The 26,377-nt window shown below is 39.9% G+C and overlaps 1 long non-coding RNA gene across 1 annotated transcript in view; it reads left to right on the top strand.

Annotated features, from left to right (window-relative positions):
• The first annotated feature begins 15,811 nt into the window (after positions 1-15,811).
• The window catches only part of LOC109453222 (uncharacterized), a 144,198-nt gene continuing 133,632 nt past the window's right edge, over positions 15,812-26,377 (top strand). The window contains exon 1 of the long non-coding RNA XR_012497733.1: positions 15,812-15,903. This is a non-coding gene — a long non-coding RNA (uncharacterized LOC109453222). The remainder of the gene's footprint in view (positions 15,904-26,377) is intronic.

Here is a 26,377-nt window from a genome sequence, read left to right as displayed (position 1 = left end):
TACAGTGAGAATCCTGGTTTCCAAAAAAGTTAATACGTTTACTCATTTGTTCTCACCCAAATATACATAACAAATCAACTATTCTGGACTCTTCAAAAATGTCAACGTCATGAAAAAAAGAAAGAAAAAAGGCAGAAAGAATGTTGTATGTTAGATAAAACTAAAGAGACATGACAACAAATGCAGTGCATGAGCCGTGTTTGTATTCTGGATTGGAAAAAAGAAAAACAGCCATAAGGGCACCCCTGGGAAACTTTGAATAGGGAATGTATATGAGATGATATTTTATAAATATTGAATTTTGGGGGAATGACAATGATATGTGAAAGAATATAATTGTAAGAGATAGGAGATGCATGTTAAATTATATAGAGATGCAGAGTTTTGATGTTGACAAATTATACTTAGACAGTTTTCAAAATATGTATGCAGTGATATATACAGAGAGATAGATTGATAGGGAGAAAGAGTGTGTAGTGTGTATGTGTGTGTGTGTGTATGTGTTAAAAAGAGAGAGAGAGAGAGAGAGAGAGAGGAAGGAAGGAAAGAAAGAGCAAATATGGCAAATATTAAAAATTGGTAAACCTAAGTGTAGGGAAAAAATATTAGTTAATAGGACTATTAACTTTTCTGTTGAAATTTTTTGGTTTGAAACTTTTCAAAATAAAAAAGATGGGTGAAATGATAGCAAGTATTTATTACATATTAACTATTGTCCATCTAGTAGCAAGAGCATCACATATCAAGTATTGTGTTAGTAGCAAGTAGTATATATTCCGCACTGACTTTGTGCTAGGCTTGTACTAAGCACTTCACATATATCATTAATTTATTTAATCCTCGTGTCATTCTTTGAGGTAGCTAACATTACTTTATGGTTGAGGAAACTGAGGCTCAGACAGAGGAGCAACCTGTTCAAGCCATCAGCTCGATAGTGGCCATGGCGGGATCAGGACCCTGGTGTATGATTCTTGCTCTGGGCTTGGTCTTTGGCATCAGAAAGGTTCTTCCTCCTTGTTTTCTTCCCACTGGAGCCCCAGTTAGAGAAGGACTTCAGCCAGTTCTACTGGGCTCACTCTGAAAAGATTCTGTTTCCCGTTCTGCTTTGAAAAAGATAAGGCTTCCAGCTTCTGGTCCTTGGCTCTTACCCAGACCTTCTACCCTCATTCTCAGTAATGTATGTTCTTCCCGGTTATTAGGTCACAACTTTATAAGATTCCAGAGATGTGAAAACCCCAGCAGGCAGCAGAAGCTTCAGACTAAGGGCAAGCATTCCCATTCACTGACAGAGGGACAGTGAGTCTTTGTCTGCTTCTAGCTATTTACACGCTATTCACTTGACACACAAGCATAGAGTTAGCCTGGTACAGTGTTCTGCAAACTAAGGGTCACGACCCCTTAGTGGCTCTTAAAATTGAGTTAGATGGTGGCCGTCAGTATTGAACATAGGATTTAGAGTCAAATTGGATAGAATAGAAAATATCAGTGTAGGCTCATTTTAAAGCCAGGTATTGTTTTGTCAGTGTACATACACACAGACATATACACATACATGTTTGTTTTGGGTGATAGTATAAATCTCATTTCTTACTATGAGTCACAGTCAAAACAATTCCGAAGCTACTGGTTGAAGACAAGGGTCAGCAAATGCCTGTCCTGTGACAAGGTTTATTGGAACACAGGCATACTGAGTTGTGTGTGTATTGTCTTTGGCTGCTCTCACAGTACAAGGACAGACTTGAGTAGTTGTGACACACCGTATGGCCTGCAAAGCCTAAAATATTTACTACTTGGCCCTTCTCAGAAACATTTGCTGGCTTCTGTGGTCTAGGATATTGAGGCAAAAACTTCTAATTCAAACTCAAATAAAGCTGCCATTGTATATAATGTCCAGAATTTCTATCTCTAGCATTTCTCTCCCAATAACTAAGTTGTAGTATTCACATACAGATTCATGTAAATGCATATACAAAAACAGAACAGTAGGCATAACAAAAGCAATTATTGCCTAAATATATATTTCTAACATAATACCTGGAGTATTCAGATGCAATGTCCTGCTAGCACACAGCAAACAGGATGACCTTTCCATGCTAGGAAAATATTCCGATGTTTAACCTCATTGCACTCAACCAGACGTTTCCTTGCACAAATTTTCAAGTGACATATTTCAATCCTGCATTCATCTTGGGGGCCACGTGTCTTATCCAAGTTAAATATTTCCAGAAAATAAATGTCTAGACACCGTCTCATATAAATTAAGCACCCGGTTTTTAAAAGATTTTTAGCAGACCTCCTTTTTGGTGTGTGGGTGAGAATAATTCTACCCCTGTGAAGAATCCTGGATAAAATCTGATGTGCCTATTTCAGTGCACTTACAGGTGACTAATGAATGATGCTCAGTCATTAGTGGACAGTGCATGGGGGGCAGGGTGGGGAAGACAAGACTGGGGAGGGTATTTCATAGACGAGTGGAGAGTTTTCTTTTCTTTGATATCACCTCTTCTAAGAATCTTGGATGAAAAAGTACATGTATGTTGAAATCTACCTCAGGAGACTTGCCGTATTTTGTTGAATCCTCTCATCAGCAAATAAAGAATATGTGAGTGACCATACATGAAGATAAAATTCTGCTGTGTCTCTTTGACTTTCCATTTTGTTTATGTTTGAGGTTTTTTAAACCATAGATTTTGTTTAATTCAAGTGAGCCATTGTTTAGTGCTTTTAGTGCTTTTTATATTTCCTTTGATATACACTTGTGTGTCACTATGATGTAAATTAGTTATTTTCACTGAAAATGAAATCTTTAAGAAAGACCAAATACTGAATAGAAAAATAAAAAAAATGTTTTTTAAGCTACTTTTATTTTTATAATATCTATTTATACTTTATATTTAAGTAATATTATATTTATATAAATTTTATCCTATATAAGTATAAAAATTAGAAAACATTTTATATAAATATAATGAATATATGACAAATATCAATATTTATATTTCATATAAATATGCAAATATATTTTATATATAAATGAATTACATATTGCACTTTATTATATATTCTTGTTATATATTTTTAGCTACATTTATTATTATAAAGAAAAGCATTCCTTCTTAGGGAATTTATAGTGGAATATATTGAACCACCTGAAATTCTACAGAGAGGTAATTCAAGAAGTAGTCATTATTTTTCCTTTCCTAGGTTTTTACAAAATCACGCACAGTACTCTTTTATGCATCATATTATTATTTTTTTTTAAAGGAGAAAATTTGGGAGCGGATTCAGGAAGTGAAGAGAAGGAAGAAAGAAAGTTTACATTTCATTGAGATACATGTGAAAGTCCTTCATTCTCCTTAGCGAAATCCCACAAACAAGCAACAAAAAGATTTCTGGGTATGGCACCATTTCCACTTACTCATTCAATGACTGTTTAATGGATGTCTGCTGTGTGCCAGGCACTGGGCTAATTGCCAGAGAGCAGAAAGAGCAAGGTCTATGCTCTAATGGCACTTCCACACGGAGGGTGGGAGTTGAGGAGAAGACAGAAAATAAACAAGATAATTTCAGATAGTGGGAATATTAGGGCTAGACCAAGACCATATAACTTGCTGGAAAGAGTGGGCGCTTTAGCCTGGGTAATCTGGGAAGTCCTCTCCAAAGAGGTGATGTTGGAATTGAGCCCTGAATAAAGAGAAACTCAGCCTTATAAAGATTGGAGGGAAGAGTGCTGAAGGCAGAGAGAAGAGCTGGTGCAAAAGTCCCGAGAGGGAACTTGGGGAAGAATTCATTTTGAGGTCATGGCTTGTATAAATAACCTCTGGATCACTATTTCAAAAAGTAGGCTTGAGGGATGCTTGTCTTTTCAGTGTCTCATAGGAAAACGTTTTGTGGTCAAATGACTTTGGAAATCAAGTGGGACTAGTGATGATGCCTTTTTGCTGAGCTAGCATTTCTTAGCAAGCTCCATAGCGGGGGGCTGGCCTCACCTACTGGGGGTTCTCTGAACTCTGCATGTGAGGTTCTGTGGGAGACTCTATTTTTCCAAAGACGTATTTTCCAAAGATGGTCACAATAATTTCTCTCTTCTCGCATATTCTTCCTGCAATATAACCTTGACATTCACAATTTTAATTGTGGCACTGGAGTTTCTTCCCCTTGAATCTGGATGGGCTTGTGACTATAGTAGAAGTGACTCTGTGTGACGTCAGTGGCCAGGAAGTGATACAGCTTCCATTTGGTTGTTGGGAGGGTAACTCTTAGAACCCAGCTGCAATTCTGTGAGGAAGCACAGGCAGCTACATGGAGTGGCTTCCTGTAGGTGCTGTAATTGACAGCCTCAGCAGGGGCTCTCACCAACTGTCAGCATCAACCCCAGACATGTGAGTAAAGGGGCCTTCAGACGATCCCTGCTCCTGCCTGTCAAGTCACCCCGGGCTGGTGTCTTCCAGCTGAGGCCCCAGATTCTGGAAAGGAGAGGAGCTGTATGTATTTATATATATTTTAAATATGCATGTTTCCTTAAAGTCCTTGCTACCTTCAATATTATGTTAACTGTACATAGCCACGTAGTTACACATATTCCTTATCTACTACCCTGCAAACTCATTGATGTCAGTGAGCAGGTCTCAGTCATGGTGTTTTACCTGGGAAGCAGCATAATGCTTGGCTTCCTCCCGGGCAGGGTGTGCGCCTTGTTCACGTCCGTGACCTCAGAATCCAGCACAGGCTCCTACACTGTGTTTGTTGCTTGAATGAATGAATAGCTAAGCGATCCATGTGGGATGTGTCAGTAGGTTGTGCTGCCCAACACTGTGAGATTGAAAAAAACAACAAAAAGAAAACCCAATGTCTTCTTCAATGAGCTCTATAACTGTCCATTGTCCCAAATAGCAGAAAGTCTGAGACAAGTCTCAGTGATTTAATATGTCAGCCTTGGAGAGGGAACCAGGGTCAGAGAGAATTGTGTCAGCCATTGTCCACAAAGGGAGGGATACAGCAAGAAGACATTTTACTGTGCTGGGATATTATCTCCCGTTCATTTACATGGGTGAAAAGGGCTTACCAATGGTTCAGGGCATTAAAAAAAGATAAATACACCTTAACCATCTCCATTTATTTAAGAATGTAAACAGCCCTAAGAAGTGACTTGGTGCTGTGGTAATTTCCTAGATGGGCTTGCAAAATGCATTAGTCAATTTCAAAGCAAGTGCAAAGAAACTGGAAACTCAGATGTACAGGGTTCTGGATGTGAGGGGGACACAGACACCAACATTACCACCCATAGTCTAAGTAGGAACCTTGGAAACATGACATCATGAGCCTAGGGCCAGGTCAAGCTGCAATGATAAGACACTTGAACGTGCAGTACGGAAAGCGGAGTGGAGACCCAGTGGAATGGAGACCAGCAGTAGTGGCATGAGGTAGTGTGGATTCACATTCATTAAAATATTTTTAAATACATACTCTGTGCCAGACAATGCTGAGGACACAGAGATCAATACAGTCTCTGTCTCTCAAGAAGCTCGTAACCCAACGTAAGTTACCAGCATGTAAGCAGATATGTGCACTAATGTGGTGAGAGAGAAGCACAGAGGGGCCTCATCTAACCTGCCAACACCGTTACTGCCAGTGGTGGAGGGAATTCTTGCTTATGACATCCCACATGCCTGCCAGGGGGATCTTTTAAAACTGCAAGTGTGACCATATTATTTCCTTCTCATAACACCTTTTTATGATGATAGTTTCTATGAACTGAATGTTTGCATCCCCCCCAAATTCATATGTTGAAGTCCTAATCCCCGGTATGATGCTATTTGGAGGTGGCGCCTTTGGAAGGTAATTAGGTTTAGATGGGTCATGAGAGTGGAGCCTCCATGATGGGATTAGTGCCCTCATTGAAAGAGACGAGAGCTCTTGCTCTTCTCTCCTCCTCTTCTGTCTCCTCCTCCTCCTCCTCCTCCTCCTCCTCCTTCTCCTTTTCCTCCTCCTACCTCTCCTTCTTTTTCTTCCTCTCTCTCTCTCTCTCTCTCTCTCCTCCCCCCCCCCACCTTCACCCCCTCTCCCTCTTTCCAGGAAGGTGGCCGTCTACAAGTCAGGGAGAAAGCTCTCGCCAGAACCCGACCATGCTGGCACCCTGATCTCAGACTTCCAACCTCTCGAACTGTGAGAAATAAATTTCTGCTCTTTAATCCATTGTTTAAGCCACCTAGACTATGGTATTTGTTGTAGCAGCCTGAACTGACTAAGACAACAATGAAAAATAATAGCTAAAATTTATTGAGGATTTATTACGGAATTTATAATATTTTAAATTTATTGAGGATTTATTATGTGTCAACCTTTGTTCTAGGTGTTTTTAAAAAAATATATACATGTGTATTACATCCATAGCTCTCTATTGCTAATGGAAGATATCTCAGTTTTCTTCGCAAAGCGTTCAAGGCTCTCTATTACCCTCCTCTTCAAGGACCTTCATTTTCCACTTTCATCTTCTGCTACTTTCCCATGGAAACCTTGAACCCAGGCATGCTCAATTGCTTGCAGTTTCTTCCAAAGAAGCCTCCATGCTTTGGTATCTGATATTCTGTCTGCTCTGGTGGTGATATTCTGCGTCTTGTCTGCAGGGCCTGTCCTAGTTATTTTCCAAGGCTCAGTTGAGTGGTCGCTTCCTCTGGGAAGGTTTCCCTAGCTCTCCAGGACAGAATTCAGTGCTGCCCCGTGGGCCTTTGCTTATGCTACTCCAGTGGCCTGGAATGCTCTTCTTTTAGTGGTCATCAACTTATCTTTTTTTAATTTACTTTTTTTATATCTAGCATTAATGTCTTATTTATTTATTTATTTTTCAATGTGTTTCTCAATTACAATTGACATACAATATTGCATTAGTTTCCAGTGTGCAACCTAGTGATTAGACGTTTATATATTTTATGAAGTGTTTACTCCAATAAGTCTAGTACCCTTCTGACACTATACATAATTATTACAATATTATTGACTATATTCCCTATACTATACTTTACATCACCATGATTATTTTTATAATTGGCAATTTGTACTTCTTAATCCCTTCACCTTTTTCACCCATTCCTCCTACCCTCCTCCTGTCTGGCAACCATCAATTTGTTCTCTGTATCTATGAGCTTGTTTCTGTTTCATTTGTTTATTTATTTTGTTTTTCTGATTCCACATATAAGTAAAATCATATGGTATTTGTCTTTCTCTGTCTGACTTATTTCACTTAGGATAATACCCTCTGGATTCATGCATGTTGCAAATGGCAAGAGTTCATTTTTTCATGGCTTAGTAATATTCCATTGTATATATGTACCACATTTTCTTCATCTATTCATCTATTGATGGACACTTAGGTTGCTTCTATATATTGGCTATTGAAAATAATGCTGCAATGAACATAGGCGTGCATATATCTTTGAATTAGTGTTTTGGGTTTCTTTGGATATAAATACCCAGAAGAGAGATTGCTTGGTCATATGGTAGTTCTATTTTTAATTTTTTGAGGGTCCTCCATACTGTTTTTCATAGTAGCTGTACCAATTTACAATCTCTCCCACAGGGCACAAGATTCCCCTTTCTCTACATTCTTGCCAACACTTTTTGTTTGTTGACTTATAGATGATAGCCATTCTGACAGGTGTGAGGTGACATCTCATTGTTGTTTCAATTTGCATTTCTCTGATGATTAGTGACAGAACATCTTTCATATGTCTATCTGTATGTCCTCTTTGGGGAACTATCTGTTGAGGTCCTCTGCCCAATTTTTAATCAGATTATTTGTTTTTTTTTGGTGTCAAGTTGTATGATTTCCTTAAATATTTTGTTTATTATTGGATGTATCATTGGCAAATATCTTCTCCCATTCAGTAAGCTGTTTTTTTTTTTCATTTTGTTTCATCAACTTACCTTTTAAAACCCATCTCCAGAATCACCTCAGGTGTGAAGTGTTTGCTGACTCACCTGAGAGAACTGGCCACTCACTCCCTTGACACTCCCACTCAATGAACTTCTGTTGTTCAACCCATCATAGTAGACTATGAGCTCCTTGAAGACAGGGGCTGTGAGTCTGCCTCCAAATCCTGTCTTAATAAATGTATGGCATATGAGTGAATAGATGCATTTATTATATCAAATTGTAATTTATCTGCATGCATATCATTATGTACCACTGTGTATCATCAGCCCCTTGAGGGCAGAGATTTATTCCTCTCGTCTATTCAATCTTGGCCTTTTCTATTTTTTCTCTCTCAAGCACTGCTACTCACATTGAGAAAGTAGGAGGCAATATTTATGAGATGAGTGAGTCAAGACTCAAAAAACTCATCTTCCTGCATTTGGGTTATTTTTTAACCTTTAAGTGAAGTGGTGACACAAGAGAGTCTTTGGTAGAGTCAAAAGAACACCTTACAAGAAGCTCTATGCTCTGGAATTTAGACCCAGAGTCTTTACCATGACCTTGGCAAGTCACTTACTCAATTTGAACGTATATTCTGGGAATGACTTGTTAGGTAGGCTAATAATATCTAACACACAGGGTGGTTTTGAAGACTGAACAAGACAGTATACATAAAATGCCTGACACTGGAAGGTGCTCAACAAGTGTTAATTTCCTTTTACTTGTTCCGTGTCATAACATGTCTTCAATTTGGTTAGTTCCTTGAAAGTAATATTCTGTAGGTCTTTGAGCATAATAGACAGTCTAGGTTATGTCCCTCCATCAGCAGGATGTCAAATGGTGCCCTTGAAACTTGACACTGGATTTTGCCAGGAAGATATTAGCCTACCCCCAACTTATACTATTTTGAGATTTGCTGGCTTTGGAAAGAAGATAACAGCTGACTTTATGCAGATAGAGGGTGGCTGTGCTCTGAAAGAACGTGCCAAAACCTCAACTAATGCCATTTGGAATGCACTCAGCGTGCTCTGAAGTTGGACATTCAAAGGCAATTATTTTTATGCCAACATAAGAGTTTATTCAGGAAGTTACAAGAAAAAGAAATCAAATCTCATAGCAGTACACTCCAAGGGAACTGGAAAATTTTCTAACCCTGTTGCTTATACATGTTCAATAGTCAGGAAGATGGAAAAAAAGGGTGTATTTGTCAGGATAGCCTTGGTAATGTAATTACAAATAACTTCAAATTTTCTGTGACTTAGAAGAGCAAAGATTTATTTTGTATTAATACTACATGTTGATTATGTATTAGCAAGGTTCTGTTATTCTCACTCCAGAATTGAAGCTGATGGAGCCTCTGCCAGATGCAATGTTGCCAATCATTGTGGCAATTGTTATAGGTCATAGAATTATGCACTGAGTCTGATAGCTTCTATCTGCTAGTGACATATGTCATATCTGCACACATTTCTTTAGCCAAGAAAGTCATACAGACTTACCAACATCATGAAATGAGGAAGTACAAGCTTTATATTATTTATTTATTTATTTATTTATTTATTTATTTAAGGAGAGCGCAGCTCACAGTGGCCCCTGCGGTGATCGAACTTAGTGTTATTAGCAGCACTCTCTAACCCACTGAGCTAACCACCCACTCTGAAGGAAGTACAATCTTATGATCCCTGAAAGAAGAGCACCAGAAATATCAGCAAACCACAGTAAAACAGAGGGAGTAGATTCAAGAGGTATTTGGGACATAGAATTAATAGGATTCAGCTGTAGGATAAAGGGAAAAGAAGAAGTCTAGGGTGATGCCTTGCTTTCTGGTTTGGATGTCTGAGTAAAGGTGGTGCAATTTACTGAAAGAGATACGTTCAATTTTGGACGTGTTGCATTTGTTCTGGCTGAAGACAATCAAGAGGGGAAGTGTTCAATAAGGAGTTGAATACATAGGTCAGGAGTTTAGGAGGAAGATATAAGCTGGAGATAAATGTTTGGTGGTTCAGAAATGGTGGTTGAAGATAAGGGAGAGTGGGTAGAGTAAAAAATAACTCTGAAAAGTATAACAATATCAAGTATTGTAATTGGAATATTTATGCAATAATGATAAAAGTGCAAATAGACAAATTATTTTGAAAACCAATATTTAATTATGTACTAAAGATGTGCAAACCTTTCACCCAGCAACACTAGCTCTGGTTCTGTATCTTAGACAATCTCAGAGAAGATATATAAAAGAAGTTCATAGCAGCATTGTTATACTAGCAAAAAATGGGAAACAACTCAAATATTCATCAACAGTAGAAAGGCTAAATAAAGTGTGGGATATTCATACAATGAAATGATGCAGCAATAAAAAAAACATGATGAAACAGCCTTAGAAACAATGTGAAAGAACCTCAAGAACATAATGTTAAGTAGAAAAAGAAAGTTGCAGAAGAGAACATCCAGTGTGATTCTTTTTATATGCTTTTCAAATTGTGGTAAAACTTAAAAAACAAGCAAGGAAGTGATAAAAACAAAAATCAGGATAGTGGTTGTCTCTGTAGGGAAAAAGTAGGGCATAGAATCCCAAAAGTGCACACAGGGGGTTTCAAAAACTATTGTCATATTGTATTTCTTCAGTAAGGTGGTAGGAATAGGGGTGTAAGCTGTTCTTGTTTCCTTTTAAACCTACATTTAGTTCACTTTTTTTTGTTTCTGCTCAATACTTATTAATATTTTATTTTTAAAGTAATAATTTAAAATGTGAAAACAAAAATACACAAAAATAGACCAATAGAACAGGGTAGAGAGCCCAGAATTAAACCCTTGTATATGTAATCAACTTATATTCAACACGAGAGCCAAGAACACCCAATGGGGAGTGATAGCCCCTTCAACAAATGATGCTGGGAAAACTGAACGAATGCATACAGAACAATGGAATTCGACCACTGTCTTACACCACTCAAAAATTACCTTGAAATGAATAAAAAACTTAAACATAGGACGTGATGCTATAAAACTCTTAGAAAAAAAATGTAGGGAAGTAGCTCTTCACCTTCATCTTGGCAATGATTGTTTGGATATGACAACAAAAGCACAAACAACAAAAGCAAAAATCAACAATTATGATTATATCAAACTTAAAAACTTCTGCACAGTGAAAGAAACAATGAACAAAATAAAAAAGGCAACCTACAGAACAGGAGACAATTTTTGCAAACTGTATTGGAAAGGGGGTTAATATCCAAGGTATATAAAGAACTCATACAACTCAACAACAATAACAGCAGCAACAACAACAATGACAAAACAAACAATCCAATTTAAAAATGGGCAGAAGAATGAAATAGACATTTTTTTCAGAGAAGACATCCAAATGGCCAACAGGTACAGTAAAAGATGCTCATCATCACTAATCATCAGCAAAATGCAAGTCAAAACTACAATGAGATATCACTTTACACCTGTTAGAACAGCTATCATTGAGAGAACAAGTGCTGGTGAGGATGTGGAGAAAAGGGAACACTTATACACTGTGGGAATGCAAATTGGTTAAGCCACTATGGAAAATAACATGGAGATTACTTAAAACATTAAAACTAGATCTACCATGTGATCCAGCAATTCTACTTCTCTGTATATACCCAAAGGAAAGGAAAATAGGGTTTTGAAGAGATCTATGCACTCCCATGTTTACTGCAGCATTAGTCACACTAGCCAAGCTATGGAAACAATGTAAGTGCCCATCAATGGGTGAATGGGTAAATAAAATGTCATATATATGGAATATTATTCTGCCATTAGAAAGGAGGACATCTTGTCATTTGCAACAATATGGATGGACCTTGAGCACATTATGCTAAGTGAGATAAGTCAGACAGAGAAAGACAAGTACTAGATGATATCTCATACATGTGGAATCTTGAAAAACCAAACTGGTAAAAAACAGAGAGTAAAATGGTGGTTGCCAGGGGATGGGAGATGAGGGGATAGGGCAAATGTTGTTTAAAAGTACGAACTTACAATGAGTAGTAAATAAGTCCTACAGATCTAATTGCACAGTATAGTTAATAGAGACAACAATATTGTATTATGATCATCAAACTTGCTAAAACTAGAACTGAATTATTCCAATCACTAAAAAAGTATAATTATGTAATGTGATAGAGGTGCTAATTATCGCAACGGTAATCATATCGCAATATATAAATGTAACAAATTAAAGTTGTGTATTTGAGTCTTTGTTTACATAATCGTATACTAGGATAATGAAAATATCTGTTTTAGGTCAAGTAATTTTACTCCTGGGCTTAAAAGACTTCCACGTTTTTCTATGATCTTTGAGATAAAGTCCAAACTCCCCGGCCTGGATCTTAGATCCTTCATCATCCACCAGTCTCCTTCCTCGTTCTCCTGTCCAGTCTCATTCCTCATCACGTCTCACCAGGTTTGTGGGCTTCCATACCTGGCACTCTTACCGGCTCTAAGCCTAGTTTCCACCGCTCTTACTCCCCAGAATATCCTTTTTTCATATATTGACTAGCTAAGCCACACTTGACTTTTAAAACTTAAGTCACACGAGAACTTCTCCTGGAAGACTTTCTGACTTTCCCCCTTTGCACTGCTTCACCCCTGGGCTGTGTTACACAAGGTTTTTCTGAGCTCCCATGTACCCTGTGCAGACCTTCATAACTGCATCCATTTCACCATGGGGAGCGATTTCCTTCTCATCGTTTGTGTTGATCGTGAGGGCAGGGATTGTTTATCTCAGCGTTGTCTTTATACTCAGAGCCTTGGTTAGAACCTAATGGGTGTCATTAAATATTTGTTGAATGGGCAGACCTGAGAATCAAACAATTCATAGTTTATGGAAGGAAACTTCTCCCCCAACTCTTCCTCAGTAGAATGAGATATTCCTCTATACTCTCCTCCCGCTCCCGGTGCTGACCGCAGAGGCTTGGACAGAGAAGGGATTGAATCCATGTTGACGTCTTTGTTGAAATGTGCATCTAAGAGAGGTTGCCGTTAATACTTTATTTTAAACTAAAAAACTAGTTCTAGTTTTGGTTCTGTTAACCTTGTGAACTTGGATAATCACTTTTGCCTTTCTCGGTCTCACTTTCTGCATCTAAATAATGGGAATGATAAAACTTACCTCATAGGATTCTTTTGAGAATTAAATGATATTGCTCTAGATCAATAACTGTTGGTTGCATTTGCAATTGCCAAGCCGGGCTTTCTTAAAGGGCGATGCCCACATTTATCCAGAGGGAGTCAAGTCTGGATAAGCTGGGGATGGTGTTTCAGAAAGGATTTATAGGGTATAGTTTTGAATCCTATGGCTGAGAGATAATCTTGAAAAAAAAAACCAGAATGTTTGGGGTACAGCAGGGAGAGGCCATATCTTCCTCTCCCTCTTTCTTTCTTCTGAGACTTCTATTCACATCTGGCTTAGGTCATCCGGTAAAATTAATTTGTTGCTTTCACCGTGTTGACATCTATCTCTGTCAATGCAAGCTCCAGGCAGTTTGGGTGCAAATCAGCACAGGTCAGACTTCTCCCCAGGAAAGACCAGAGAATATACGACTGTATCAAGAAGGGGATTTGGGAGTGAGAGCAAAGCAATGTCATGGTGTCACCTTGGAATATTTTGGGTGTGCTAAATGACAAAACTTGGGAAAGGGCTACCCTCTGGATTTTATGATAGGTGTCAAACTTCTCAATTGCAAATAGTGACAAAAACAAAACAAAATCAAAACAATTGCTTTGGTTCCTTTCTTGTTTAAAGAGGAAAAAGTTGAGTAAGAAAATAATGATAACAACTGTTTTTTTTTTTTTTTTTTAAAGATTTTATTGGGGAAGGTGAACAAGACTTTATTGGGGAACAGTGTGTACTTCCAGGACTTTTTTCCAAGTCAAGTTGCTGTCCTTTCAATCTTAGTTGTGGAGGATGCCGTTCAGCTTCAAGTTGTCCTTTCAATCTTAGTTGTGGAGGGCGCAGCTCAGCTCCAGGTCCAGTTGCCATTGCTAGTTGCAGGGGGTGCAGCCCACCATCTCTTGTGGGAGTCGAACCGGCAACCTTGTGGTTGAGAGGACACGCTCCAACCAACTGAGCCATCCGGGAGCTCAGCGGCAGCTCAGCTCAAGGTGTCGTATTCAATCTTAGTTGCAGGGAGCGCTGCACACCATCCCTTGTGGGACTCGAGGAATTGAACTGGCAACCTTGTGGTTCAGAGCCCACTGGCCCATGTGGGAATCGAACCGGCAGCCTTTGGAGTTAGGAGCATGGAGCTCTAACCGCCTGAGCCACCCGGCTGGCCACAACTGTTGTACTTTAAACACACACCATCTTTTTTTGTGAAAGTAACTATTCATGATCTCCTTTGATCTTCACAGCAATTTATTGGGGGTAGACAGGGCAGGTATTACCACCCTATTTATAGTCAAGGAAAGAAATATTCAAGTCCACATTGGTTAAATAATCTGTCCAAGGTTACCAGCTAAGAACTAGGAGGCATGGCCCTTAAACTCTTGTCTTCTGATTCCAAATCCTCTTTGAATGCACACTGCTGTTTCTCTCTTCCCTGCTTTGGCTCAGATTATCTCCTCTGCCTGAAACAGTGTAAAAGGAAGAAAGAACTTTGTAAGAGCCATGTTTTCCAAAGAAGGAAAGAGGCAAGGAACTCCCCATTGCTGGAGAAGGGTAAGCAAGGATGTTGTAGATGAGATCCGAGTACTGAATGGTATATTGGACTTGACAGCCCAAAAGTTCCCTTCGAATCTGAGATTCAGTATCCCTGAAAGCACTAAAGCCAGCACTATAATCTGTGTACGTGGAAGCCAGGCTGAGAGAGAAGTATGAGGTGTGAACTCTGAACCAGAGGAGACCCTTCAAATCCCAGAATCCCAGAGCTTCATACCAGACCTTGGCCCAGCTCCCTGCACTGACTGTACAACTCTCTTCCCGCTTCTACCACCTACCAGTTAGGAGAGTCCGAGCAACTGGAAAAAGAACCTCAACGTCTGTTCTGGCTTTAATAATCTAGGAAAAGGTGCATCTTGATGGATCCTGGAGTGGACCAGGCCTGGAGTAGGTTCTAGGAAGGACTCTCCCAGATTCCATCTGTATTGGACCTCCTCATGACACTTGGGATTGAAGACAATGGACCTGAAAATTTAGCCTGATAACAACAGGACTCCAGCTAAAATGTATCGAGTGAAATAATTCACTGCAAAAATTAACCAATGAAAAACTTACGTCTTACCAACAAGTGAGCAATGGGCCAAACCAACTCTAGTTATTTATTGCTAGAGCAGAGGTGAAGTGGGAGGGGCATGGATAGACTATACTTTAGAGTTGAATAGCTTGGAATTGAAATTCTGGTTCTGTCACCAAGTTTCAAGGTGACTTGGCAAGTTAGTTACCTGTCTTTCCCTGTATCCTTATCTATAACTTGGAAAATATTCACACCCACCTCTCAGAGGAATTAAATGACAGGTGTAGACGTACACACAGGGCACATTATAGGTGTTCAATAAATTCCAATTTGTTTTCCCCTTCCCAGAGAGTAACAGAGTGTCCAATTATTGAAAAGCAGAATGTTGTATGTCATCAAGCACACTTAAAAATACTATGAAAAAATGTAGGAAATCGTCTATTGCTTTCCTTAGACTGACTGAGTGCGGACCAAGGGCTAATGTTTATCATCCATCATTTAGGGCAATTTGAAACACAAATGGGAATCTGTGGGTCATTAATCTGGCTCAAGGGGTCACCCTGCTCAAGGCCAAACCAGTTGTTCTTCACAGCTTTGCTCTACCCTGGGTTTCCCCCTGCACTCTGGGAACGCCTTCCCCCACCCCACGTTCCCTGTCAACATGACTGATGAATTCAATATCCCCCTCTCCCCAGCTGACAGCCCAGAGAGCTGACTCCAATCACCAGGCCTCCCCAATCAGAGCTGGGGTCTGCGGTGGACAGACAGACAGGTCTGGAGAGGCTGGTAAGTGAGAACTCCCTGAGTGCCTCCATCAAGAGCCGATTTGACGAGGCTGCCATTCACCCTGTCAGGCCGCGTGTGGGATTCATCAGGACCCAGCCCGTCTCTCGCTCACCCCCATCCACATGCCCTAGAGGGTTTTTCTTTGAACTCGATTGCTCTGAGGGCATTGGTAAATCTATCGGTTTGTGATCCATCAATGCCTGACAGCCTGTTATTCCAGAAGCATTTATACCCTGAACCAGAAGAGTGGGGAAGGCTTCTAGGTGCCATCATGGGACGGAGACTCCCCGGTTTATTGATTCATCCCACAAATATTTGCTCAGCCTGCTGTTTAACTATAAGATGAACCGGGGGTGAGTGCTGGTGGGCCTCCTTAGGAGGAAATCCCACTCGATGAAATGGAATCCAGAAATTCAGACGGAAGGACTATGACTATAGAATCACGATTGAACCTGAGTCAGGCATTTTACGTTGAATCCAGGCTGCTATGACTTCAGAGTTTTCTCTCCGCTGCTGTGAGGTCCCTGTATGTAATACTACTACCTTCATTTTATAGATAAGGAAACTGAGGCTCACAGGGCCCAGTGACTTATTCAAGTTCCATAGATACCAAGTGTCAGAAATGGGATCCAGGCCAGTCTGGCTCCAAAGCCCATGATCTTAACCATTTATGCTGCATTGCCTGGTCCTATACTTTTTCTTTTTTTTGGTTGTTGTTGTTGGTAGGATAAAAGGAAGCCAAAGCTGCTTATGGAAGCGCTTTGAAAACTATAAAGCTCTCTGCTGTAAGAGAATAATATTGTGTTGGGCGTAACTTTCAGTGGATAATAAAGCATTTGGTCGCCTGACCTCTCCTCCAAGTTCAAGAGACCTCTCGGGTTTCAGTCATCAAGGCTGCCTTAGAGCGCTGGGATTCTGAACCATTCTTTCCTTGTGTGCTTATCCTGGGCCGGGCTCCTGAGGGGAGGCTGAACCTGGGGATACTCTGCCGCCCACAGAGAAATGAGGTTGGCCTGACACTGCCCTGGAGTTTTAATCCAAATAACTACTGGAACAGGCTACGTTCAACCTGGTGAAATGTTTATTTCTTGTATCCATTTGAAGTAAGCTTCTTTTCCAAAGGCTCCCCGCTAACATCGGAAGTAAAAAGGGCTTTTCTATGTTCAGAGAGCTTTCTCTTGCAGTTCTTAGCTATTCACTGTAAAAGTTGACTTGTTCAGGTCCAGAAGACATGGAGAAGGAGCATTAAGAGACAATGTGTAATAGCAGAAAAATGCACTGAGTGAGGGGTCCCATTTACTCAATGATTCACTCACTGTATAAATTTGGGCAAATTGCTGACCATTTTTTCTCTTTCTCCATCTATTGCTTGGGGATGATAATCCTTTTTCATCTTATGTAATTATTGTGCAGGACAAATGTGATCATGATGCCATTGAGCACGTGTTTCATTCATTCAGTAACTGCCATAAATGAAATATACCGATGAACACGACAGTCATGGCCTGTGCTTATAAATTGTTCGATTACATACCACCACTGTTTCATATTCTTTAAGCACACTCCTCAAGTTAGCCTTCAAATCAGGCCTTACTATTTCTGTTGTGCAGATGAGGAAACTGAGCACAGAGAGATGAACTCTCAAGCCCACGGACCCTTAGCTGGAACTGGGTTTGAATCCAGGCTGCTATGACTTCAGAGTTTTCTCTCCTTTGCTGGGTAAGGTGCCTCCACGGACAGAACACTATTGCAGAGTTGTCTCAAAGCATGTTTACAGAACAGCAGCTCTGTGCTGGGCCCTCCCAGGTGCTTTTATATAACTTAATTGATGTAAGTTTACCTTTATTATATAACCTAGGTGAGTTATTTAACCCTTCTGGGCTTCTGTTTCCTCATCTATAAAATGGGAATAATAATAGTACTTACTTCAGAGGGCTGATGTGAGGATTAAATGAGATTAAAAAGCCATGCAAAGCACTTACTAGAGAGTCTGATCAGCAGCAAACACTCAAAAAGTGTTTGCTACATGAATAATTTCACAATTTCCATGTTAGGTAGTTACTCTATTTTATTATTCCTATTTTAGCCTGGGGCTGGGTGCCCTAAAGAAGGCAAAAGACATCCCTTGCCTCTGGGCCAAAGTAGCCTCTGAGTTACTTTTAGCATCATAGGTACTATTTCTTCTTCTCTCCACTCCCCTACTTCTTCACATAGAATAAACGGCACATGTTTTAAGTGTGCAATTTGACACGTTTATGCACATACCTGTGGAACCATCAACTTAATCAAGACAGTGACCATATCCATCAGCCCCATGTATTTCCTCATGTCCCTTCAGAATCCTTTCTTCTTGCTCTTGTCTGCCACTTTTCCCATCCTCATCTCCAGGCAATCACTGGGTCTGCTTTCTGTTACCAGAGATTAGTTTGCATTTCTAGCATTTTATATAAACAGAACCATAGAGTAAGTAGGCTTCTTAAATTTTGCTTCTTTTACTCAGCATAATTATTGAGGTTTACCATGTTATCTTATGGATGCATAATCATTCCTTTTTATTGCTGAGTAACAGTCCATTGTAAACATATATCATAATTTATCCATTCATTTGTTGATGAACATTTGCTTTGTTTCCAGTTTTTGGCTATTAGAAATACAGCTGCCCAGACATTAGTCTTGTGAAATTCCTAGAAGTAAAATGGTTGGGTCACATGATAGATGTGTATTTAACTTTATTTTAATTTTTTTTAAAAAGCTGCCAAACTGTTTTCCAAAGTGGTTGCAACATTTTATATTTGTACCAGCCACGTATGAGAGTTCCACTGGCTCCATACCCTCACCAATACTTGGAATGTCAGTCTTTTAGAATTTTTGACATTCTAATAGGTGAGTAGTGTATCTTATTGTGTCTTTAATTTGCATTTCTCTGATGACTACTGATGTTGAGCATCTTTTCATGTGCTTACTTGACAACCACATATCTTTCTGGGTAAAGTATCGGGTCAAATCTGTCTATTTTTTAAACTGGGTTGTTTGTTTTCATATTATTGAGTTTTGAGAATTCTTTAATGTCTGGATACAAGTGTGTTTATCAAATATATGATTTGAACGTAATTTCTCCCAGTGTGTTGTTTGTTTCGTCACTCTCTAAATAGTGTTCTCCCAAAGCTTACTGATGTTATGTTCATTGTTTTTCTAGACTTTTTTTTTCTCTCTGTGTTTTATTTTGGGTAGTCTTCATGTCCACTCTCTTCTGCACTGTTGCATCTGCTATCAGTGCCATCAATTTATTTTTTATCTCAGGTATTGCAATTCAGTTTGGGTCTGTTTTACATCTTTCATGTCTCTACTTAACATGTTCAATCTTTTCCTCTAGCTTCCTGAACATATGGAATACTATTATGATAACTGTTTTAATGTCTTTGTTTACAAATTTTATCATCTGGAGTAATGTCGATTGATTATTCTCCTCTTAACAGATTTGTTCTTTCTGCGACCTCAAATAGTTTCTTACGCGCACACTCTTCTCAGCTGACTAATGAAGGGGAACTTCTGGCAGATCTCAGTTCTCTCTCTGCGAGTCTCTCTTTCCAGTACATGGCCTTGTGAACCCCACCCTCCTTGGTCTCCCCAGACTTAGCTTTGCATCCAAAACTCAGGGAGTCCACTGGCCTCCACCTGGGTTCCCTGTCCTGTACCATGACCTAGAAACTCACTCAAGGCTGTAAATAATTATAGGATTTATAATTGTTATAAGCCTTATAAGGTCAATTATAAGTCTTACCTTGCTTATGTCTTATCTTTCAGGGATCATGGTCCTTCATTGCCTAAATGTGCAATGTCTTGAGAACCATTGTTTTGTTCATTGTTTCAGGTGGGAGTGCAAATCTGGTCCCTGTTCCTCCATCTTGGACAGAAGTAGAAATCTCCATAGTTTCATTAGGCATGGAGAGCCCTTCTAGTCCATTGCCAAACCTCTCATTATTACAAACTAGGAAATGAGGAACTGTACCTATATTATCTGCAGTAGGTAGCTTGGGGTTTAAGGGACATGAGGTGCAGTATTTGGTGTTGGGTTGGGGAGACGAACACTGTTAATGGGAATGGCATAGTGAGTCTTGATAGCTTAGTTAAAATTTACACATCCTTTTCTACGTGGTCAAAGTGTATTCACCCTTAATCCCACAGGGGAGTTGGTAGAGGTGAGGAGTTGAGCTTGCTGAGCTCTGGACCACATTCTGATTCTGTCTGTGTGACTCTGAACACATCAGTTCCTCACTCTTGGGGCTTAGTTTCCACAACTGGAAAGTGAGAATCCTTAACACCTAATATCCACATCCACTGGTCGTAGTGAGGGTTAGATGAGATAAAATATACCAATGTTTGAGGATTAGATGAGATAATGTATGTTTGACAATTGCCCAGTACAGAGCCTGATATTCTGTAAGCCCTCAATAAAGATGGGCAATTATTAATTGATTAAACTGAGGCACAATGAGGCGGTTTTGATTGTGGTCCCAGAGCAAGTAAGAGGCAATACGAAGCCTCCAACTCAGCTCTCTGAGAGCTTTCTATGCCTAGGATCCTTGAAAGCAGGATTTAATCCAAAAGAGGTAATATGATTGGTTGAGGCAAATACCAAAAGGGCCACAAAGATTGACATAGTGGTGGTAGAGGAATATCCCCTGCCCTCAAGCACTCCCTGACCCAGAAGTTATAGCCCAATCCAACATGATTTTCTGAGCAATGACTGTTGGAAGCTGTTGGATCCTAGCCACACAGAGGCTTACATTTAACCATTTAGAATGAAGAATCAGAGTGAGGCTGTGGTATGCAATGATTTATGGTCATACGTTTTAATATAATGTTTCGGAAAAAATTAAACTATAAAAGGTTCCATCGTGAAATGAAAGCTTTTATTTGTGTATGTTTTCCCATGTTGCCAAACGTTTGTGCAGGCTGTTCTCATGCCCTAAGATTCTGTGTCTTGTATGTTCAATATTTCTTGTGTGTCTGATTGTAGAACATATACTCTTCCTTTAATTCTCAGCTCAAATACTGTCAAACCTTTCCTGACTTCCATAGGGAGATTATATATTCTTTCTATTTTGAGTCCCTGGAATTTTGTAAATACGGTTTTTTTCCTAATTGTCTTGTTTTATTTTATCTTTCTATTTTTCTCTCTTCCACTAGACTGTGAATTCTCTATCAGCAGAACCACACCTCTTTTGTTTACTATGGTTCCCTGGAACCTAGGACAATGCCTGAAACCGTTAGTGCTCAAGAAACATTTTTGGATAAATAAATGAATGAATGGACACTGGGGATATAAGGTGGAGTGATGTACACAGAGACCCTTTAATGTACTAGGAGCTCCCTTTTTTCATTTCCCTCCATTGTATGAACCTGAGCTTTTAGGGGCATATACTGTGTTTTCCCCAAAATAAGACCTAGCCAGACTATCAGCTCTAATGCATCTTTTGGAGCAAACATTAATATAAGACCCAGTATTACATATTATATCATATCATATCATATCATATCATATCATATCATATCATATCATATCATATCATATCATATCATATCATATCATATCATATCATATTATATTATACCTGGTCTTATATTATAGTAAAATAAGACCAGGTCTTATATTAATTTTTGCTCCAAAAGACGCATTAGAGCTGATTGTCCGGCTAGGTCTTATTTTCGAGGAAACACGGGATGATGTCTTACTTATATCTCTATTTACCTTTGTGTATTGTCACAGAACATAGTAGAAGCTCAGCAAATACCGGTTGAATGAATAAACAAATAAGTCTTGAGCCTTCGTTATTTTATCTGTTGTATGAAATGGTTGGATTTAGATATTATAGTCACTCAGCCAATATTTCCTGGTCACTCAGCTACCATGTACCTGGCACAGAAATTGCATCAGTCCTAGACAATGTCCTCAAGAAGCCTACGGACTCGTAGAATTGAGGCGGGGACTACAATGCAAGTAGAAAGTGAGAGATCACATCTTGGTATATAGCTGAGACTGACAGAGAGTGAATGAGACTTAAACCCAGGCCTGTCCTGTAGAATGGGCCAGGTTCTCAGGGATGGAGCAGCTGCCGTGGTGAGAAGAACATTCAAATATTTTCTCCTTTGCACCACTTGGCCAGAAGTAACGTTTTCTCACTCAAAAATGCTCTAGCCCTCTATCTGAAGCCCTTTTAGAACACCAATTCCTTCGTTGGTGTTCTAAAAGGGCTTCAGATAGAGGGCTAGAGCATTTTTGTGATGATTAATTTTATGTTTCATCTGGGCCACAGGACGCCCTAACATTTGGTCAAACGTTGTTCTTGGGTTTGTCTATGAGGGTGTTTCTGAATGAGATGACTGTTTTTGAACTGGTAGACTAAGTGAAGCAGATGGCTCTCCCTAATGTGGGCGGGTCTCATCCAGTCAACTAAACAGATAACTTGAGTAGGAGGGAGCTCCTGCCTCACTGCTGGCTGCAACGTCAGTCTTTGTCTGTTTTCTGACACAAACTGAAAAATGAGCTCTTCTTGGGTCTCAAGCCTGCTGGCTTTTGGATTGTTACTCTGCACTCAGCTCTCCTGGTTCTCAGGCTTTCAGACTTGGAATGGTACTAGACCATCAGCTCTCCTGGGTCTTTAGCATGCTGACTACAGATCTTGGGACTTCTCAGCCTCCATAATTGCATGAATATATCTTTGTTCTGTTTTTCTGGAGAACCTTGACTAATACAGAGGCTAAGAAGGAAACTCCCCTTTCCTGAGCCTGTATGTAAGAGGAACTAGGTGAGGTACTTTACATCCATTACCTCATTCACATCACACAGCACCCCCCTGAGGATGGATATAATTTCCAGTTTGCAGATGAGAACACAGAGGCTCAGAGAAGCAAAGCAACATTTCCAAGGTGACGCAACTAGCAAATGACAAAATCAGGTTTAAGTCTCATTCCCTTTAGCTCCATAGCCTGTGTTATTTTCATCCACTCAAACATATCCTTCCCTGCACGTTTGATTCTCTGTTAGATAGTAATTTCTTTGTGGGCAGAAACCAGGTCTAATTATTTTTTCTCTCCTTGTTCATCTTTAATTCTTGTGCTCAGCACAGCAGGTGTCATATGGTGGGGAGGGCGGTGGAGTGGCCCCAGGATTTGTTGAATGATCTATCTGGGTCATGGGACTTCTCTGCAGGAAAGGACTTTCAAGACCACCTAGGTCTACCCATCCCTCTCTGTCCCCTTGTTTCTATTCCAATTCCCTATCTTCTACATGCTGTTGTTAATTATTGATGGGAATTCCAGGGTGTCCTAAAAATTTCCCCCCAAAGGTTGTGGAGCACACCTCCTCATTCGAAGGCCCCCTTTGGCTCTTTGACTTGCTGGTGCTACCTGAGCCCGGAGCCAGCTCTGCCGCTGGGCTGCAGCAGGGAGGAGAGAGTGTGAGCTGAAGAGGACAGGGAGACCTGACAGGCTCGCTGGGCCCTGCTGTTTGAACTCTGGCTATAAATAGAAATAATATTAAGCAGAATGTCTTTTTAATATGCACATGGTATTCATTTATTTAATGAATAATTTTCCTGGAAAGGAGAGCTGAGCTGTCAGAGCTGAGCTATTTTTGAGTAGAATATGAAAGAAAAACTCAGGAGAATTATTTGCTATTTGGATTTATGCTTTTAAAATAGGTCACACTAAAAGGCAACACTGCAGGGGCAGGAACAGGATCAGTGTTTGCGAGGGGCTGGAGGTGGGGGCAAGGCCTTGACTGGAAAGCGACATGAAGGAGCTATTTGGGATGATGGCAGCATTCTATATCTTGTAGTAATAGTCACATGGCTGTATGTTTTGTCAAAACTCATAAAACTGTTCACCTGAAATGAGTGAATTTTACTGTACAGTAGTCCCCCTTATCCGTGGGGGATGCCTTCCAAGACCCCCAGTGGATGCCCAAAACCGTGGATAGTACTGAACCCGATGGATACTATGTTTTTTTCTGTACGTACATACCTACCTATGATAAAACTTAACTTATAATTAGGCATAGTAAGAGATGAACAGCAGTAACTAATAATAAAATAGAACAATTATAACAATATACTGTAATGAAAGTTATGTGGATGTGGTCTCTCTCTCTCTGTTCATGTTTTTCATCCACAAATTTAATGTCTTTTTTATTTTACCTAAGTGCTTATCATACACTGTGGCCGCAATGTATTCAGTTTGAGGTGCAACAGCAAAAGTAACCTAAATTTCTTCTTCCTTCTTCACAATGTCATGGAGAGAAGATTTGTTCTAACCGTAGATTTCAGCAACCGCAGCATACTTTTTTTGGTGTGTGTCACTTAAACAAAAATTTATTTTCTCACAGTTGTGCAAGCCAGAAGTCTAAAATCAAGGTGTCAGCAAGGTTGGTTTCTTCTGAGGCCTTTCTCCTTGATCGATAGATGGCTATCTTCTGCCTACATCTTCACAAGGTCTTCCCTTTGTGTGTGTCTGTGTCGTAATTTCTTCTTCTTATAAGGACACATGTCATATTGGATTAGGACCCAACCTACTGACCTCACTTCATCTTTTTTTTTATTAGTTTCAGGTGTACAAAACAATGTACTAGTTAAACATGTACACCCCTCACAAAGTGATAACCCCCTTCCCCCAATCTACTACTCCTCTGACATCATATATAGCTATTATAATTTCATTGACTCTATTCCCTACGCTGTACTCCACATCCTATGACCATATATATGTTAAATTATAGTTGACATTCATTGTTATTCAGCTTCAGCCTCAGGTGTACAGCTCAGTGACTAGGCATCTACACCATCCCTGAAATGGTCTCCCTAATAAGACATGTGCCCACCTGGCACCCTACAAAATCTTTACGACATTATTGATTATATTCCCCAAACTGTCTTTTGTATCCCTGTGGCAATCTTGGGGTTACCGTTTGTGCTTCCTAATCCCCTCACCTTCTCCCTCATCCCCACCCTCCTCCTATCTAGCAACCCTTGGTTTTTTTTCTCTGTGTCTCCGAGACTGTTTCTGATTAGTTTGTTCATTTATTCTATTCTTTAGATTCCACATATAAATGAGATCATATGGTATTTGTCTTTCTCCGTCTGACTTATTTCACTTAGCATAATGTTCTCTGGGTCAATCCACAAGCATACGATTTTTTTATTGGGTGGACACACTGGCCAAAGGGCTGATTAGCATCCTGGGTGGGATGGCACGTGATTTCATCATGTCATTCAGAACAGCATGCAACTTAACAGTTATGAATTGATTATTTCTGGAGTTTTTCACTTCATATTTTTGGGCCAAGTTTGACCGCAGGTAATTGAACTCGCAGAAAGTGAAACTGTGGATTAGGGGGGAACTACTGTATGTAAGTTATAAGTCGGTAACCCCGAATTATAAATAACCTGTCACAATGTTCCTTTCAAGGGAGAAAGGGAAAGAGTGGGGAATGAATGCTTTCAAATACCTACTTCGGGTGGAGTTCTCTGAAGCTTCTTTAGATAATTAAGTTTATTTCATACTTGCAAAACCACAGTGAGTTAGAGATGATTGTCCACATTTTTCAGATGAAACACCTGAGGTTGGGAGACCCTGGTGGTTGCCCAGGAGCACACATAAGCTCCTACTGGGCTTCATAAGGAGGTTTCAGAATTCCACAGTTCCCTTCCTCCTACCTGGATGTTCTCGAAGATGGAGCCTAGGAGCCTTTGGGAATAGGCAGAACTGAATGTTTGCTCTTTGCATAAAATGCTTCAGACAGTTCCATGGTTTCTTTCCAAAATGTTCCTCCATTCTGTATTCTTTGGCTGTTTCTAGCTGTGTCCGGGAAAAGGTCTTAATAAAATGCTAATGGTCTTTAACAGCTTTATTTAGTACCCTTGGACCTCCCTTTTTATCAAGTGTGCTTCATTTTGGGCCGACTTTGAAATCTGAAAGGGGTTGGGGTGCTCTCTGTAGTCCTGCCATCATTCCTGCATCCCATTCCCATGGCTGACATCGTTAATCCATCATGATATTCTATGAACCCTGACATGCTCTTGCAATCCTTCATAACGTGGTCCTCTGGGCTGTAATTAATAACCCATTTGAGTTGGCATGCGAAAACAAAAGCCTATTTGCCATTGTAGCTGTGTTTCTAGGCCTAATCTAGGTGCATTTATTAATTGAGGATGAAATCTTATTCTTTCCTCTCCTTGAAACTGAAACCCTGTGAAAAGTTGATGTTTGCATCTAGAGGCAAAAGTAGAAGGGACATGGATTAGACAATTAGAGTTGGATTTAGATGTCAGCTCTCTACCGCTTCCCCCATCTTACCTCCAATGCTCATTTTTTTAATCTGTGAAATGAGTATCATAATAGTACCTATCCAACGGTGTTAAGGCGAAGCTTCAATCAAATGAGATAGCACATAGGAAACAAGACCCCCTGGCTTTGT

Source organism: Rhinolophus sinicus, linkage group LG06, assembly GCF_036562045.2.
Source record: "Rhinolophus sinicus isolate RSC01 linkage group LG06, ASM3656204v1, whole genome shotgun sequence".
Lineage (NCBI taxonomy): Eukaryota > Metazoa > Chordata > Mammalia > Chiroptera > Rhinolophidae > Rhinolophus > Rhinolophus sinicus.
The sequence above is the reverse complement of the archived record's forward strand: the minus strand, read 5'-3'. Positions and strand labels throughout refer to the sequence as shown.